General features: G+C 36.8%; 2 long non-coding RNA genes across 3 annotated transcripts in view; one reads left to right on the top strand and one right to left on the bottom strand.

The window, feature by feature from the left end:
• Positions 1-19,047, top strand: part of LOC104876267 — an 84,288-nt gene extending 65,241 nt beyond the window's left edge. The window contains exons 5-6 of the long non-coding RNA XR_784303.3: positions 800-948; positions 18,337-19,047. This is a non-coding gene — a long non-coding RNA (uncharacterized LOC104876267). The remainder of the gene's footprint in view (positions 1-799; positions 949-18,336) is intronic.
• Positions 1-19,604, bottom strand: part of LOC104876266 — an 83,881-nt gene that overhangs the window by 23,784 nt on the left and 40,493 nt on the right. The window contains exons 1-2 of one of the 2 annotated variants that reach the window (XR_004517285.1): positions 8,368-8,599; positions 7,504-7,640 (exon numbers count right to left, since the gene is read on the bottom strand). This is a non-coding gene — a long non-coding RNA (uncharacterized LOC104876266). Of the gene's footprint in view, positions 1-7,503; positions 7,641-8,367; positions 8,600-19,604 lie in introns of those variants that run through there. The other variant, XR_784301.3, reaches the window with a different exon arrangement.

The raw sequence follows: 19,604 nt of genomic DNA, 5'->3' as shown, positions 1-19,604 counted from the left end.
TATTTAAAATTCACTACATTGCTCTTATTTTGCTCAAATTATACATCAAACCTTCATTCCCAGTCCTGAACTCCTTAGCATGACAGCTGTTTCATGCAGTTTGTACACCTTGAGTAATGTGTGTTCTCACTTTAAATAAAAAGGCATTTTCATGGTGATCCCCCACCATGTTTTTCTTATACTGTTTTATTATCATGTAACATAAATATGTACATGTCTCATTTGAATGTAAAAGAAATATATGCTCAAGGCTCCTGTCCAACTCAAAAGCAAAAGCAATTTGCAAGTTAAATACTAACAAAACTGCAAAACCGTTAAAATTCAAATTAACAGCATTGATTTAGTGTGATACATAATATTGTTTTACTGGAACAATATGGTTGATACAGAGTTTAATACATAAGAATGCAACCTTGGGGCAGGTCCTATATATAATAAGCTTTTATAGTTTGAATTCAGCAACATTAATGTAAGAATAAATATGTGTGTGTGCTCTTCGGTATGATTTTATTTCTTAATTTAAGATAAATAGCTTTCTTATAAAATCAAAGCTTCTCCAGTGAATAATGATCCTAGAATAATTTTTCTGAAGTGGTAACTCTGTAAATTGTTTAACACTGTGGTATTTTTAAAAATCTGTGTATGCATAGTCAATCCAAGTATTAAAATAATGAATGTTTCATAGCATATTTCTTGTTAATGAATTATCTGGCTTAGTATCTGAGCAATATACCCACTTGCAAAATATGCACTATGCTAGAGGATACAAATAGTTTGTTTTCCTCTTTGTTTTCTGCAGGCCTGTGCCATCAGACTACATGTGACAACTCAGCCCTCCCACTGCTCTTCTCTACTCTTACGACTGTGAAACCGGGCAGCACTCCACAGCAGCATTGGATCCAAACACAACCTCAAACTCAGGCATTAGCACTATGAGGCATTGATCTGGTAGGATACTAATTTTGATAAGCTAGAATATGCATTCATTAACTTTTAAGTTTTTCAGTAAAATGAAAAAGCTGTGGTCAAAAATTGAGATGTTGAGGAATATATCCCTATACACCCTGAACTTTACACACAAGATATCAAACGCTGGTTCATGGCATAGTGAAGGGAAGAAGACCAACAAAATTAAAAAGAGAACATTTCTAGAATAAAGCATCCACTGTTAATAGCTTTTTTAATCAGTAGGGTTTTTAAAGTACATGTTTGCAGTACAAAATTAAAATATTTTTACTGGTAGTTGTGAAATGTATATAACACATCTTAATTCTTTATACATCCCCTTCCTCTGCTTCTCTCCCTCTTTGTAACATCTCTTAGCTCCTTTCTCATTTGCCAAAGTCCTATCTCCCTATTTCCTACTATCTTCTATTTTGCTCTTTGATTGATTTATACTTTGGGTTTCTCATGTAAGAGAAACCATATGATTTTTAAGCTTGTGTATCTGATTTCCATTTTTTTATGAATGACTCAAGTGTATTCTTTTTATAGCAGGGTAGTGCTCCATTGTGTATAAATATCATGTTGTCTTTTATCTATTCATCTTTTGATGCACATATAGGCCAGTTCTACAATTTAGCTATTGTGATTTGTGCAGCTATAAACATGGACGTGCACGTATCATTGTAGTATGATGTCAGGAAGATACCTAGAAAGTAAATAGCTGGGTGGAATGAAATTTCTAGTTTTAGTTTTTTGAGGAATTTCCATACTGATTTCCATAGCAGTCGTAGTAATCTGCATTCCCATCAACAACAGAGAAGAGTTCCTTTTTCCCCCCACTAGCTCACCAGCATTTGTTATTACTAATTTCTCTTTGATAGCAGGTTTTTTCTGGAGTAAGATGGAATCTCAGTGTTGTTTTAATTTGCATTTAAAATTCATTTAATGCATTTTGCATTACCCAGTGACATTGAACATTTTTTCATGTATTCATTGGTCATTTGTACTGCTTCTGAGAAGTGTCTATTCATTTGAATTACCCATTTTTTTGACTGAATCTTTTATTTTGGAGGTGTCTAATTTTTTTGAGATCTTTATATATTCTACATATTAATCCTCTGTCCAAAATATAGCTAGAAAATTTTTTTTCTCATCCTGTAGGTTGTCTCTTTACTCTGCTGATTATTTCCCTTACTGTATAGAAACTTTTTAATCAGATGTACAGTGGTACCTAGGTTCAGGAATGCTTTTATTTGCAAACAATTTGGTTTGCAAACAGAAGTGTTTGGAAAAAAATTTTTTGTTTGCAAACTCTGCATTTGGTGACAGACATGATTGTGCCCATCTTTTCCACAGGAAAACAAACATGGCCATCTTTTCCAGAAACATGGAACAAATTAAGTTCATGAACCGAGGTGCAATTGTAATCCCATTTGTTAATTTTTCATGTTATCCTTTTTTTAGAATTAATTTTATTGGTACATTTTAGGTACACAATATATAATGATGTTTATCATTGGAAATTTGCACCTTTACATAATCTGTCTTGGTTCTTATTTTTTTCCCCATTCCCCTGCCCTCCCTTCACCTCCTCCATCTTGATGTTATTCTTTTCCAATTAGGGTTCTGTTAAGAATGTCCTTCCTGCACCTAGGAGTTAAAGTGATTTTGCCTATCTTGTTTTCCCCAGGTTGTGTTTTTCTTTAATATTTACATCTTTGATCCATTTTTATTTTAATTTAGTACATGGTGAGAGATACGGGTCTAGATTCAGTCTTCTGTATGTGTATAGCCAATTTTCCCATCACTACTTGTTAAAGAAACTGTCTCTCCTTCAGTGTATGTTTTTAGCCCCTTAGTCAATGATTCAGTGTCTAAATGTGTTTACAGTTTTTGCATCCTTTACTCTGTTCCGCTGGTCAGCATATTTGGTTTTATGCCAGTATCATGCTGCTCTTATCAGTGTAGCTTTATAATATAATATGAACTCTGTCATTATGATGCACCCTACTTTGCTAAATTACCCAGGATTGCTTTTGCTACTGGCAAATTAAGAAAGGAGAAAGTTTCCTAGGACAAAGACTACAAACAAAAAAGAAGTAAGGAATCAAAGACTCAATGAAGATATTCCCAAAAAGCCCCAACTGATGGGAGGATTTAGCAAATAAGCTCATCAAGGATCTCAGTGGTGATGACCCTATGGCCCAAGTGCTGCAGGGTGCTATTTGTATCATTGAAAGCTCTAAAAGGTTCTCCATCCACTGCTGCTGGGTGTTTAGGAGTTCAGGCTGAACGCTGTCAGATGGGGTGGAATCAGCATGGGTTTCATGTCATTGTAGACATTTTTAGTTCATTGTTTCCATGTAGCCCCACCCCCAGGTGTTAAGGTTAAGCAATAACAGCATGTCTGTTTTTCTTTTTAAACTGTCAGATCCTCAACAACTGGGAAATTGTTTCACTCTTCTCTACTGCTTTGAAATTTTAGATACACAGTAGAGCTCAAGTAAAATAAATGGAACAAAAAAATCTCTGAGTTGGAAAGAAAGTTAAAGACTGTTAAGGCCAATGTCTTGTAACTTCTAAGCTACAGATTAGGGAAAGATTCTACTGTGTTGTGGAAGCCAGAGTATATTTTTAAAAACTTACTGAAGCTTTACTCTTAAAACATACGTCTTTCTAATTCCAGACCAAACCATTAATCAGTTTGTTATAGAGCATCCAAATTAGTCAAATTACTAATTTTTTAAAGTCCACTTAAAAAAATCCACAAGATGGACATTTTGGCAGAGACAACCACCCATCCACTGAAATTCTTACTCTTCTTGGCATAAAGTGGAAAAGTGTCATTGTGGCTACCTGGCCACAGACTGCAGTTTTCAGCCACAGTCTGCACCTAAATGTTAGGTCCTGTGAGAATTAAATGGAGGCATGTGTCAGGGTAACACTTCTGGTTCAGGGCTTTAAGAATAACTGTAATTTTTTCTATTCTAAATGTCCCCTTCTCTCAGCTGTACTAATATGTTGATAATTAGATCCTGGAGTAGGTGTAAGCAAAACTTTTTCTATAATAAGCCAAATAAAAAGTGTAGGCTTGCAGATCATAGTAACACTATTGCAGCTACTCATATCTACAACCGCAATACAGGAGAGACCAAGCACAAACATAAATGAATGGACATGGTTGTGCTCTAATAAGATTTGTTTATAAAAGTAGTCAACAGGCAAGATTTGGTCCAAAGGTTGTAGTTTGCAAACCTCTATCCTAGTGAATGATGGAGCCATAGTAATGAAGGATCTAAATTCAAGTCCTATATCACTGCATGGAAAAGAATCTCTGACAAACAGGATACCTATATAGGTCAGTGACTCAACTGAGAAATTTCCATATAGTTTGAGTTGATATATAACTCTTTAAAAATACTATATATATATATATATATAATATTGGCCTAGAGGAAGATGGTGGGCACCAAAATATATATATATATATATAATATTGGCCTAGAGGAAGATGGTGGGCACCAAGGAAACATATATAATGCTCAAATAATGGCAACATACAAGGACAAAACCATCACCTGCAATAGCTTGAGAGGAAGGTGATGTATCAACTGAATCTGTATTTTTTTTTTTTTTTGGTGCTGGTGATTGAACTCAGGACCTTGCACTTGCAAAGCAGGTAGCAGAACCACTGAGCTAAATCCCCGGCCCTGAGTCTGTACTTTTTGATATGGGGCTGTCGAGGGGGTTGGGGGGGTGATTGAAAAAAACAGAATCTTCATGTGTGTGGTTGCTGCATTTAGTAAGATATTGCAACCAAGTGATGAGCTTAGGCAAAGACTGATAAGAGTGTAAGAGGTAAAAGAGAAAAGAAAGAATGTGGGAAGAAGGGAATGAGTGGCTTTCCAGTGTGAAAGAATCCATTTGGCCCTTAAACAGCAAGGAGTAATATTGAAGGAGGCCTCAAGTGACAAAGGTCCAATAAGGCTCCTCAGTCAAGTAAGGTGACTCAGCCCTACAGCAAAGATAAGATTGGGAGTTTTGTCCTTTCCCCTAAGCCTGTGGCTTTACAGTTTCATTAAATTGAGGGAGACAGACCTTTAGGAAAGGAGACAAAACAAGCGGACTTGAGAGCTACATGTGGGAAAACCTTGAGTGTGTTTTCACAGGAAACCAACTGAATGCAAACAGAGTGAAAGCTATTAAGTTTCTGAGGTCCCCATTTTGTCAAAGGGCAACCGTGTTATAATCCCCTCCCAGTAAAAAGATCATTCACCTTTGCCCCTGCCTGAAGACTTACAATGCTCACCTGAGGGAGGAATATACTTCCCTGTCCTTTCAATATCAGACTTTTCCCAATGGAATGTGAGAAGTAATGATACTATCTTGCCCTGCATATGCATTAGGAGCCATTGTATGAATTTGTTAGTTCCATACAGGAGCAGATCTTTGATCTGGACTCCAGAATGAAAGAATCATATAGAACAAAGCACTGCTAAGACACAGATGACAGTTAATGTGAGCAAGAAGTAAACCCTTACTGTTATGAGTTACTGGGATTTTGGTTTTTTTATTCCTATGTCAAAGCTTAGCAATAGCTGACTGAAATGTAGAGAAATTATACCTCTGATTCAATTCTGTGACTGGTCTTTAAAAAGAATGCCAGGCCCTTTCAGAAGTGGTCATGGCAGATAATAGACAGAGAAGACTCCCTGGAAGAGACAGCAAAGGTGAACAAGGAAAAATCCTCCTGAGAGAGCATAACTAGGGTCTGATTAAGGAATTTCCCTGGTTTCCAAGATACAAGTTCTTGCCTATACCTCTCTAGTAAGATTTCATACCTAGTAGTGTCCTGATATGAACTTCCCATTTTTCCTTCATCCGAATGAGAGCTCTCATTGTATGTATCTTATCTCTCTCTGTTTACCATTCTGTCTCATTATTTTCAATGTGTTGGTTGCCAGACCAAAAGGAGGAATTTTAGGCTGGATGAAAAGGACAATATACCACCAAAAGACCATGGTATTTGAGGTGGTTGCATAAAGTGGCTGGTACTTATGTTTAATCCCCTTAGGGAGAAGTATGTTATTCGTTATGTGTGCAAAGAAGGGTAAGCACAAATATTTAGTGTTAGACTTGCAGACTGTACAGAAGCTAGGTGAACACAAAAGCCTATGCCCCTCTTTGCAGAGTATGGAGATGACCTCAGGTAGAGACACCATTACATACACACACACACACACACACACACACACACACAGAGAGACACACACACATGCGTGCATGCACACACATGTTGAAGGACAGCTATATGACTAGTTCTTACCAAAAGTGTGTTTGTAACAAATCACATGTCTTATCTCTGGGCAAGTTTTATAAAAAAATAGCTGTGCCTTCATATATTGACTAGATGCAAAGAATAAAGACTTAGAAAATACTGGAACCAAAGGACAGGAAGTTCTGCCTGCTGATCAGAATCTCTGTCTTGTATTGATACATAAATGAGAAATAAACTTCTGTTGTATATAACTCACTTTTCATGCTTAAGTTTATTCACACAGATGTTATAGGAATTTAAACGTCCATATTATTGGAAGGATTAAATAAGTTAATGCACTTCACATAGCCCAGGCACATATTGAAGTTCAATAATTGTATAATCAACCTATTTCTCAATGCAGCAATTAAATTCACTCTTCTTTTCCGTTATCTTAACTTCAGCTTAGTTTTATTCCTAGTCTGCATGTCAGAGGATGCTCCATTCTGCCCACATAAGAATGCAGTAAGTGCTTATTTTAAAAAATTGGCCTTAGATGTTTGTTTTTGTCCCTGAAATTCACCCAGAGTATATCCCAGTATATTAGTTCTCATGGACAAATCTTTATTGTTATAGCCCTCACTTTACATCTTCCATGGGGGCACTCTGTCTGATTCTTTGTGCTCATATGCATTGTACTTCTTGGACACAGTCAGTGTATCTGTCCTCTGGCCCCATGCCTCTCCACTCTGGCTCTGTCTAAAACACCAACTCTGTTCCCTGTGTTCACATTGAATCTCTTGGAAAAAGAAGATTTTTGTGCTTCCCTGGATTTAAAATTGTCTCCTACCTTCGGGGAAAGAATAATATATTTATTTACATTTTCATGGATCATGTCCTTGTTCAGGAAATTCAGATGTATACTTGACCACATGCATCCTTTGTTCAGATGTGCACTGGAAAGCCTGTCGATATCAAGAGACTAACCAAGTCTTGTATTCATTATCTTTAATCATTATCCTCAGCCTTATCCACTTAAAACTCTTAGTCACTTGAGGACTTTGGTTTGTTTGTTCTTAGCATCTAGAAAAGAGGCCAGCACACAAATATTTATTGAATAAGTCACTGAAGACCCATCTATACTATATCCTCTACCATGAAATTCTGTCAGCCCTGCTGCTTGGAGCTTCTTTAAGTTGCCACTCCCCCCATCCCTGTTCACTAAAAGCTTTCTAAGTTTGCAACAAAGATTCAAGCAACCTGTCTCTGGGTAGTGAGATCCAGTGAGCAGTTGAACTCACCTCATTTCCTATGTGATTGCCAGAAAAGCAGACATAGTCACTGTCATTCCTCAAAACCAAGCTTTTTTGCAAGTTTGAAGGCATCAGTTGTGGAGGTTCTGCAAGCCCTGTATTAACTCCCACAGCACGTTGCAGTTCTGTTAGAATTATGACAGCATAACATGATTAGCATTTGAAATAGCTAAACCTTTTTATTAGATGGTTCTGCAAACCTTTGGACTTGAAAAAGTAAGAACGTACAACTTTGGACAAAACAAGAAGAGTTAGAAGTGATGGCTTAACAGATGTATCTCAGCCAGTTCTTGCATTTGATGATATAATTTCAAGGGTCCAATACTGCTGTCATCTTCCATTATGTCATAAATGGAACTCTTGACTCATAGGATGTTTACCATAGTGCCATCTCCTGGCCAGATCTGAGGCATGTGGATGAAAAGATTTGGTATGGTGCAGCTGGGTCAACATGTTTTGTCCAAATAAGACAATCCAATGATGTCACAGAAAGTGAGTGACATCTTAGTATGAAGGTACCTTGCAAAACCAAGGACTCCAAATTATTCCAGAAATGTTCTAGTTACAGATTATTTCTCTTTTTTGCTTTGCTTTTTCTCCCCCACCCTCCCACCCTTTTTTGGTGGTGGGAGGGCATTTATCTCTCATGTTGCTGACCCAGTGATTTTTCAGAGTTTATTTCTCAAATCAGTATTATTATTATAATCTAGGGATTCATAGAAATTTACATTCTCAGGCCCCATCTTAAACTTACCAAGCCAGAAATTCTGGCACAAAGCCCCAGTATTTTGTATTAATAAGCCCTCCAGATAGTTCTTGTATGTGCTCAAATTTGGGACCCAATGATATTACCTGGATATTGCTTGAAGGCTTTATGGCAGAAGGTGGGTTTTTCATTTACATAAACTCACAGTCATTGGAAACTCTCATTCAAACTCTGGAAACTGAGGCAAGGGAATGGAAAAATTCATGGCCAGCCTGGACAATGTAGTGAGAAAGACCCTGGATCAAGAATTAAAAGGAGCTGGAAATGCATGTAACTCCATGTCAGAGTGATTTCACAGCACACATAAACTCTTGAGTTCATTCACCATCACTGAAAATGGAAAAAATAAGATAGTGCTTTATTCCTTCCTGCTCCAAAACTTTCATACCCATATCCAGCCTGATTTATTTTTCACCAATCTTGATGTTTTGAAACCTCAAACATTATTGGAGGAGAGCATACACTTTCAGAAACAAATCCAAGTTTTAGTGGCCTCTTTTCTCCATAATTCTTCTAGAAAATAATCCCAGCCTTTTCCAATAACTCTATGTGTGAACACATGCTATTAGGGATCACATCCACCTTACTAAAAAGGAGACAACTGGGCCAGAGATTTAGCTCAGCAGTTCAGTGGCCTGCCTTGCAAGCTCAAGGACCCGAGTTCAATCCCTGGTACCAAAAATAAAAATAAAAATAAATAAATAAAATAAAAGGAGACTTCCAAAGTGACTCTGCATGGTGCTCCTAGACAGCCATGAATAAATGAGGCAAACCTGTGAATTCATATTATGACAGCTGAAATGGACCTTTCAATACTAATGCCTGCATTACATGCTGGGCAAACAGAACTTCAGGGCTTTAATCTGAAAACCAGAGTGTCAGGGAACTGAAGAAAAATGCAACTGTCAGAAATCCTGACACCGGGGCAGTAAGTAAGGATTATATTGTTTAGGCAGCAGTGCCTAGCAAAGTCCAGTTCTACCCAGGGATAGTCATTACGCCATGGAGTGCTAAAGAGCCTCTACATCCAAATCAGCTGCACAGAAGGCATACAAACCACATAAAATGTGTAATGAGTCTGACAGAACATTTGGTGACCTCTCATTTTATATGAAACACTCCCACAGACCTCCGTCATATCTGTCATGGCAAGAGACCACTGGACCTGTTCACAAACTCAGTCATCTCTAAAACATCATCTCACCCTTCATCTCCAAACTTAGCTTTTTTCTCTGCCCACAACTCCATGCTAGAGGTAAAGAACTCTTTCCAAAGAGGACACATTTCTTTTGCTTGCATTGCCCTCCTCCACACACCTGACATTCCTGGACCAACATAACACTAACCATTTTGTTCCTATTATACCTCTTGGTGCTCAGTTACTCAGGTCAAATTCATGGTGCTTTATTTGAATACTCAGTCTTGATTTATTTTACAAATACTGGTTGCACACTTAGTATATATTTGGCCTTGAAAGTACAGAAACAAGCAAAGGTAATTATCTCTTCTTTTTGTCCCACCTCAGTTTTGAGCTCATTTATTAAGCATTTGCTATGTGCCTGGCACCGAGCTCATTTATAGACATCTACATACATTTTCTTATTTAACCTATGTGGCATGTAAAATTAGTATGTCTATTTAGCAGGTAAAGAAATTAAGGCTCATATAAATAATTTTGTAATATCACACAGCTGGTAAGTGGAAAACATGGATTCAAATGGAGGTCAATGTTAATGAATGCCATAGATAGTACATTGACCATTCTGCCAAAGGCATTACACTCCTTAGTGATAGAGATTAAATTCAGCTTCTCTCTCCAGAACAGTGACTATATCTTATTAGGAGTCCTTTAAATAGGCTCAAGTTAGCTCTATACACAAGCATTAGATGAACAAGGACCCATTGATGTAAACTGAGTCTAATTTTATTCATTCTTGTCAACAACTCATTTTATCTTTTAGCTTCTGTGTGATTCCATGACACCTGACAACCCCTTCCTTCTCTTAGATTTTAACACTTGTCCTCAGGCACTATGTATCTTGATGGTGGCAGTCACCTCAGACACTTAGTACTATGGGAATGACTAGCCTGGCTACCTCTTTGAACAGCCTCCCCACCAAGGAAGGTTCTGGCCTAAAGAAAAATTTATTGTTTGTTGTTTAAAAAGAACTAGTTGCATTAGAAATCTCCAGAGTAATTAAAGTTCAATTTCTATGACAGTGATGCCAGATAGACCTTCAAGATAAACTTCCACAAACCAACATGGAAACATCCACCATTCATTCTCAAGGAGAGCTCTTCCTTGTACTGATTCTACATCGTGTGTGTGTGTGTGTGTGTGTGTGTGTGTGTGTGTGTGTACTCCTTATGGTCATATAAAACAAATCTATTTCTTTTTGCATAGTTTTGTTACTTGAATAATTTTGTCTTCTCTCACATACCTTGCTAAGCCAGATTACCCACCTCTATTTCCAAGTCTTTTCTATCTGGCTAAACTTCTCCAGTCTGTTCAATTTTCCTTTATACATCAAAGTGTCCAGGATCACAACTACTTCAGTGATTAGCTTCTAAATCTTCTCTAGATTGTTTACATCTAAGTAAGAATAGGACACAATCTTCCAGGAATTCAAAATGTGTCTTTCTTTAAAAAATGACTATGAGGTATTGCAAACAAACAAAATGCAGAAAGACTACTTTAACAAATGTCTATGTATTATCATTAAATTTAAATGCAACATGATCAATAGAAGAAGCCATCCACATAATCTCCCCCTCAGCATCTTCTTCCTTAGGTTGTACAGGTAATCCCTGGCTGTCATTGTTATCATGAATAAAACAATAATCATCGTTTATCATTCCAAAGTATTTTTTTGTGTCACTGAAGACTAATCTTAATTTTCCTTTATGCTTCCCATGCTATCTCAGGCTGATAGTTATCTATCTTGTTTTTATAAACCTTACAAAAGAGAGTTAGTATAAATAATAGCTCTTATTCTTCATATTTCAGCTTTTCACTATCATTCCTCTAGATTTCTTTGTATGTTTAACAAATTCATATTGTTACCAAGTAAGACACATTTAGAGCTGACAACAGCAGAAATGGAGAATACTTGTTCTCCATATTCTGACACCATCCTTTCATATTAATTTTAAAATGTGTTTAAAATATTTTTTCTAAATATCTCTGCTCTGCTGTAGACAGGTACTAAATATTATCACGTTGTGTTTTCTTTTCAGAAAGCTTGAGCCATGAGAACTGCAATCACTTCCTAATATCTCAGGTGATGTTCGTTTGGTAGTCTGAGCCTCTTTCTGGAAGATTAAATTTTCCCCATATCTCTGCAATCCTGTGAGTTTTTAAATAGGTTAATCTCCAGGCTGAATCTGGTAGATATAAATGTGAGTTTTCCTGAGGAGCCTTAAGTGATTGCACATGTAACACAAAGTTTGTTGCAATACTAGTAGGAATGAACTAATTTTTCCCAGTATTAGGGAATGTGGATTCTACTGAAATGTCAAATTCTTCAAAGAACTAGATCAATAAAATAAAAACCTGGGGAGAACATAAGCATCTCAATATTGTAGATGTTTAACATTGTAGCTTCGAGGGTATTCTGAATATGTACTTTAGGAAAAACAGTTCTCAATTTTCTGCTGCTTAGAATATACTCTTCAATAAAATTATGATACATTGTTGCGATAAGAATAAAACTAATTAGCTGGGCATGGTGTTGAACACCTGTAATCCCAGCACTCAGGAGGCTGAGGCAGGAGGATCCCTGTGAGTTCGAGACCAGCCTGGGCTACATAGTGAGTTCCAGGTCAGCCTCAACTACATAGTGAGACCCTGTCTCAAAAAAAAAAAAAGAATAAAACTAATTTTCCCCCATACACTAAACCTGACTTCTTTTTTCTCAGTTGGAGATCAAACCCAGGACCAATGCTACTATACAAGTGTTCTGTCACTGAGCCACATCTCTGCCTTCTCCATGTATTAGTCTTTGTTACCAAATAATTTTATTTTCATTAGGAGGCAACAAAAAATTAATTTGGGCAAGTCACATAAAGAGGAAGGAGTTAAATATCAATTATACCCTTGAGAAATATTATATATGAACTTTTAATGTCAAGTATCTTGAAAAATAAACACATCTGTGTAGACATCAAAGTGAAATACTAATAAATGTATCTTCAGTATTCATAAGAAAATTGTCCTCCATGTGTTCAAAAGAGAAGCTATGAAACAAAAAATTGGGGGGGAAATGGATTAAATTAACAGGACTCCAAAATTCAAGTGGTAGAATAATCATGATTTTTCCCAATTTTTAGAAAAATTATTGAAGAACAGAAAATATCCAACTCCCATGTACTCATCACCAAAAGTCAATAAATGCTGTTGACATTTTAATGTTTTTCACTCATCTTTCACATTTAATTAAGGAAGTAAAATATTTCAAATGAAAATAAATTAAAATTTCTATTGTCCAACTCTCTATTTCTAATCTCCTCCCTTTCCCAGAGGCAGCTCATGTGTCAATGATCATGAGCGTGATGTGTATGCTTTAGTCCTTATTTTTGTAATCAGTGTATTTATGTGCTCTTCATTTTTAATTTGCATAAATACTTTCCATGATGGTTAATTTTAGATGCCAAATTGACTGGATGAAAGTATACCCAGAGATCTGGAAAAGCATTATGTTGGGTGTGTCTGTGAGAGTGTGTTCAGAGGAGGTTAGTAAGTGTGTCTGAGTGAGGCAGGGAGGGAAGACCTGCCTTTAGTGTGGATAGTGCCATCCAGTGGGCTGGATGGTCTCTCCACTCCCATCCCAGAGAGCTGGGACACACCCATCTCTTACCTAGGATATCAGATATCCTTATTTTACAAGATTTGGACTCTCAGGATTTACACCAACCAGTCACTCCCCAAATTCTCAGGCTTTTGACCTCAAAGGAAGAAGCCATCAGCTTTCCTGGTTCTGAGGCCTTCAGATTTGTTCCAAGCCATGTATCCTAGGATCTCCAGTCTGCTGATGACTTGTTGTGAGGATTCTCAATCACCATAATTAAGGGAGTCAGTTCCCAATAAATCTCCTGTCCTGTGTATAATTATATGCATAGCTTATTGGCTCACTCTGGCAAACCCTAGTGAATTCACTCTCAAATGGTATCTATCATTATTTCTGAAATGAAATGAAACTTTTTATCTGCCATCATTGAGGACAACTGTATTGATACCGACCTATGTCATTCTCTTATATGGCTATATAATATCTCACTTCATGATATAACTAACTGACTAGCTGATGGAAAGTTAGAGCTTCTTATAGCAAGAAATCTTTAAAACTGCCATAGTTAACATCATATACATCTTCTTGTGTATATGTGCTGGAGTTTCTCTAGAAATATACACTGTGAGGTGGGTGATTTTAAATTATAGATATTAGCAAAATGCTCTCCATATCAGTCATACCAATTACAACTTCACTACAGAGTTTTTGTCTATGCATCCGCTTTAGCATGTGATAGTGTCAGTACAGTGAACATTTGTCATTGTTTTCACCTCCTAGGCAATGTGAATATCCTTGCTGTATTGAAAAACTCCCCAGTATGAATCCTTACTTCCAAATGTAGACATCAGATCTTCTCTCTCCTACTCTTTCTAGGCTTTGCCAACTAAATCACAAGTAAAAAGCCAGTGACTTGGCAGGAAGCAGGTGCTCCTTGGAATCCACTCTTGCTGGGAGCAAGTAAACTGTTTTTCAGAACCTTAGAGACAAGAGGCTCCAAAAGCAGCATTTTGGTATCGCTGCTTGTCATGATCACATAAACAGTGGTTTGTGCTCAGAACTTTTGACGGTGTGGCGTGTCATTGGTGTTTAGTGGTATGAGTTGGGGTTGGTTGCTTGCCCACCTCTAGGCTTTGTAAGTTTTCTAATAGCTGAGTGTGGCTTTAAGGAAGGTGAACTCTGGAAATTGGCCACTTTTGTTTAAGCCTTTGTTTCTTGGCAAACTAGCTGTACAGCCTTGAGCAATCTCCTTTCAGAGCCTGTACTTCTTCTCTATTATATGTGGGAAGTAATTGTACCTCTATTGTAGTGTAGTTTTGAGTATTAACTGTGCAAATATCCATAACACATTTAAAAATGTGCCTGGCATAGAGTCAGCAATCAGTAAACATTAGCTGCTATAATTTAGTTTTAGTTTTAGTTTTTTTGGTTTTGTTGTTTTTTGCCTAAACTATTGTTAGTTTCCTTAGGATATAACTATAGAATCATACCTGGTCCATTCAGACATTTTTTTGTAATCTGAAAGATGAGAAATGGTATTTTATTAATTTTATTTCCTTTTCCTCAATATTAGTAGATCAAAGAATTTTTTCATGCTTATCGATCATTTGAATTTGTGTTCTGTGTATTCTTGTTAGCAGACATTGCACATTTTTTACTGGGTTACTTTTCTTTTTCTTATTGAATTATGTGCTGTATTTATATATTCTTATTACTAAATCTTTTTTGCATTATGTGTTGCAAGTATCTTTTCCCTGTCCATCACTTTCTCTACTTTTGTCTATGATGTATTTTACCATGCTAAAGTTTTAATTAATTCATGAGGTCCAATTTATTAGGCTTCTCCTTTATCATTTGGGCTCTTACTTTTGCCTTATTGAAATTCTTTCCTATTCTGAGGTCACAAATACGTTATACTAATTTTCACTCCTTAAGAGATTTAAATAATTCTTTTTCACATTTCAGTGTTTGTACTATATGAACCATAATTTTAAAGATTAAATTATGAAAAAAGATTATAGCAATAGTAGCTTTCCATTATTTCCCAGCTGCTGGCTTACTAACACTGAGTGCGGCAAGACTGGCTGTTCAGAAAGCGGAGCAATTTCATTAAGACACAGTAAGAAAGGACAGATTATAGGAAAGACTGATAATACAGGCTGGTGAGTCTGGTTCTTGAGGGCCTGACCAATTTATCTAGTGGATACACTAACATGACTTTCTTCAACCCTTTCCAATTGCACATAAACAAGCCTGCACACATTTTAGTCCTTTCTAACTAGAGGTCAGCAATTGAAGAGGTAGCACTTATACTAAGATGAAGGAGCAGCATTTGAAAAAAAAAAAAAAAGAACTGGAATCTCAAAGATGCCAAAAGCCTTGCTGTAGCCCTTCTCAAGGTCAGGGTGATGATGTTCTCTAGCCACTACCTCAGTGCTCTCAGCTGAGACTTGAAATGGGTTGTGTCATTTTAAATTAGTCATTTCCAAACTTCTTTCCATATTCGTTTTGGGCCTAGGGTAAAAGTCTAGTCAGCAGATTCTCTCTACCACTCAAAACCAACTGTCTTTGTTTGCATCCGTATCTCTCCCCAAAGAAGCTATATAAATTCAGAGTTTGTGAATATACTTTATAAATATTTATTTACTTAAAATTAGCTTAGTTTTGCTTCAAGTTGAAATTGGTGGGTGTCGAGAGCCATTCTATACAATTTTTGGGAGAGGTCATTTCATAATTAAATTATGGTTAGTGTTATCTGAGGCCTAAAGCATCCTTGCTGTGTAGGCCATCTATGGTATGTGGAAACATAACTCCATGTCACAGCTGAGGCCTCAACAGTCCTGTGATGCTGTGATGCTCCAGGACAAGATTACATCAGCTGAAGACTTCCTGGTTCTTTGAGAACTAATTATTAATTTAAAAAAAATTTTTTTTTTTTTTTGGTACCGGCGATTGAACTTGGGTCCTTGGGCTTGCAAGGCAGGCCACTGAACCGCTGAGCTAAATCCCCAGCCCTAAAAAATTTTTTAAAGAGAAAGAAAGGTTTTCTCTGGGGGAAAGGATAAATTTCTCATTAGCTCATCAATTTAAGATTCCTTTCAACCTAAGATACTCCTCAACCTGAGATCTTCATCGATGTATGATCCTCATCATCATAGGATTACTGCCACTCTCTGAGTTACCTGATACTTCCTCTGATTACTGTGTGCACACAGTACATAGTGGCTAACTCAGAGTGTCTTTGTCTTTGTCCACTCTGGCATTGATCTCCCGGCTCCCCATGTACTTTGAAAGTGTATCTTTTTGTCTTTCCTTTCTTTAGCTCTTGTAACACCCCTCTGTAGGCAGATCATTGGGCCTCCGATAGGTGGAGGTGCTGTGGTGCAGTTAAAAAGACATAACTGAGACACTTGAAGACCTCTGTAATTACTTTGTGCCAATCTGCCCCGCACTTGAAGACCTACCAATAGATATTTGATATTTATCCTAATGAGTTAAGCCTTGCTTTTCAAACTCTAGGGATGATAAGAAACAACTGGAGAGCTGATGACTCTAAGCTTCATTCAAGATATTCTGATTTGGTAGATTTGGAATGAAGCCCAAGTATGTACATTTGCATATACACTCCTTAGGAAAATGGTCCATGTATCTTTCTTTGAGACAATATAGGTTATGGTATTACATCTCTAGGAATCTTCAGTGCATTCTAAACACCTCCACCAGACTCAAGTAATACCTTACATTAATGTGAATTAATGATAATGCAAATTATCAGTTTTACTAGTAATCAAGATCCCGGAGCGATAGGAATCTGGAAAAAAAAAGTGTCTTTTATTGAAAGCATAGGTAAGGATAAATTTAGAGTGCAAGCAAGGATTGCCCAGAAAGAAGTCCTGGTGGACCAGAGACAAAAGTGGTGGAAAACACAAGAAATACATGCACCCTGCACATGAGAGCAAGCATGTGTTACTGGGCAAGACTTTACCAGCCATGCTTTGAACATGGCTTGGTCATGGGTCCTCTTAGCCACATCTTCTCCTTAGCCAATCTCACTTCAAATGGGTAAATTTCATGATATGTGAATTATACCTCAGTAAAACATAGAAAGTTTTGTTCTATTTTTGGTTTGTTTTGTCTTGAAGCCTATATAATATATAGTAAGAAACAAAATTAGTGAATTCACGAAGACAAGAAAATATAAAATATCAAAGATAAAGCGAAAGGACAATAGAGTCTGTGATAAGAGATAAGTGAGAGTACGTCAGAAAACCTAATGTGTATAATTATAGTCCTACGAGAAGGACAGAAGGGGACTCGGTCAGGAGCAATAGTTGGAGAAATAACTGTTGTAATCATTTCTGAAGCTGGTAATACACATTAATACACAGGTCCAAGAATCTTGGTAAATAATACAAAGAAATATAATTCAAAGAAAACTATATCATGGTACATCACAAACTGCTACAACAAGACTAAAAACACTTGGAAATATTGAAAGATCTTTTAACACATTCCTTTGTCCCTTGGCTGGATTTGGCACACTGCTAAAGCAAAGGAAAGGAGAGGTATTGGGAGAGGTTGGATGTGGTGTTAACATTCTTCTCACGACTGTTGACAGACCTGGTATCTACCATGATTAAATAGGTTAGAGAAACTGGAATGGACCATCAACCAGGATACTCTCAGAACCAGATTGGCACCTGTCCAGATGTATTCTGCCAAAATAAAAAACCTCATGGGCATGTGCTTACCCTGAGTACTCTCTGTTGACACTGTTTGGATTTATACACATCTATTTAAACCAAACACAGGGGCTTCTGGTAATAGGATGAGAAGCTACAGGGTGGGTTGGTGGAAAGGATTATTTTGATGGGAATGTTATCTGGCATACATCAATAAAAAAGAGAATTGCTTGACAGTAGAACTGCAATTAGCAGGGTTTGGCTTTTAGCTCTAAAATTTACTGGTCCTATGACCCTGTGGCTTTCTCAGCTTTAGTTTCTTTATCTAACAAATGGAGACAATAATATTTATAATACTAATAATGCTGTCATCTTGCAAAATCCTTGAAACGATAGGAGAATATTCTGTGTACATCAAATAGATGAAAATATATATAACTGTGCCATGTTGGGTTGTTTACGACATTCGTGTGACTTTGAGATAACTCAAATTCCTGGTCCTTCTTTCCTGCTACCATATGATGATATCAAAGTTCTTCCGGGTACAATGCCAGAGTTAATGTAAGTCATCATTCTTTTAAAACAGGGATCTGTAGTCCTTTCACCCTCTTTTGCTGCCATGGTACCCGTGCAAAAACCTGTTACGAAAAGAGAGAAAAAAATGCAGGCTCTCAGGATCACCTTTGACTGCACTACCCTGTAGAAGACGGAATCATGGATGCAGCCAATTTTTGAGCTATTTCTCCAAGAGAGAATCAAAGTAATGAGAAAAGCTTGGAATCTTGGTGAAGAGGTTCTGACCATCCAAAGGAGCAAAAGCAAGATCACTGTAGCTTCTGAGGTCCCATTGTGAAATATGTCACCCAAAAATATCACAAGAAGAATAATCTACATGATTAATTACACATAGTTGCAAGAGCAAAGAGTCAAAGAGAGTAACAAATTATATCACTTTCAGTTAACCAGTATGAAGAAGAGGAGAAAAATGAGGGTTAAAAGTCATTCATCTCTGGACCTGGGGGATTTAGCTCAGTGGTTCTGCTGCCTGCCTGGCAAGTACAAGGGCTCCAGCTCAATTCCCGGTACCAAAAAAAATCATTTATCTGGACTATTTTTCATGAGTTCTTGAATAAAACTTGAGAGCCAAAAATGAGGGATTTATAGTTGGTTATTTGGTATTCACTTTATTCACCAGAGATATTATTTTGTACACTTACTTCAAAAGTTTTAGCTGTATCACTATAGTCTTGCTGAAGGTTGTTATTTCAAAGGAAAATTTTAGCTTTGGGCCTATCCAGCAGAACAGAATAAATACATCTTAAAAAATTATTTCCAAGGACTTTTTTCTAATTCAAAAGAAAGTAAAATGTTAAAAACATGTAATCTAAAATAGATTGTCTCCTTGAGTTTTAATAAATAAAACAGAATGTGATAATCACTCATTGCTCCTTGAGGTTTTTTGTTTTTTTTGTTTTGTTTTGTTTTTTCCATGAATATAGTTACTGGTGACTTTTCCTTATAAAATCCAATTAGGGGACTAATCATTTTTCTTATTCAGCGGAAATTCAAATTTGCTGCTCACGACGGTTGAATTTTATCCATTGTAAATAATTTTCAGGTGTTTCTTTCAGAGTTCTGAATATTTTGGCATACATTTTCCACTTCCTTGCAAGGGAAGTCAAATCTGAATGAATTTCTCTGTAGTGTCATTATAAAGATGACTCAAAGACAGCTCCAGGTGGAATTATCCCTGTGACATTTTTTGTGTTAGATGTAATCACTCTCCTATGGATATATCACTATATTTGGAAATTTATTTCACATGATGTCAATTTCCTTTCATACATTTCTGTT

This window comes from Fukomys damarensis, unplaced genomic scaffold (genome assembly GCF_012274545.1).
Source record: "Fukomys damarensis isolate Sample0158 unplaced genomic scaffold, DMR_v1.0_HiC HiC_scaffold_15, whole genome shotgun sequence".
NCBI classification, from domain to species: Eukaryota; Metazoa; Chordata; class Mammalia; order Rodentia; family Bathyergidae; genus Fukomys; species Fukomys damarensis.
Note: the sequence above shows the minus strand (reverse complement) of the source record. Positions and strands in the feature narration are given on the sequence as shown.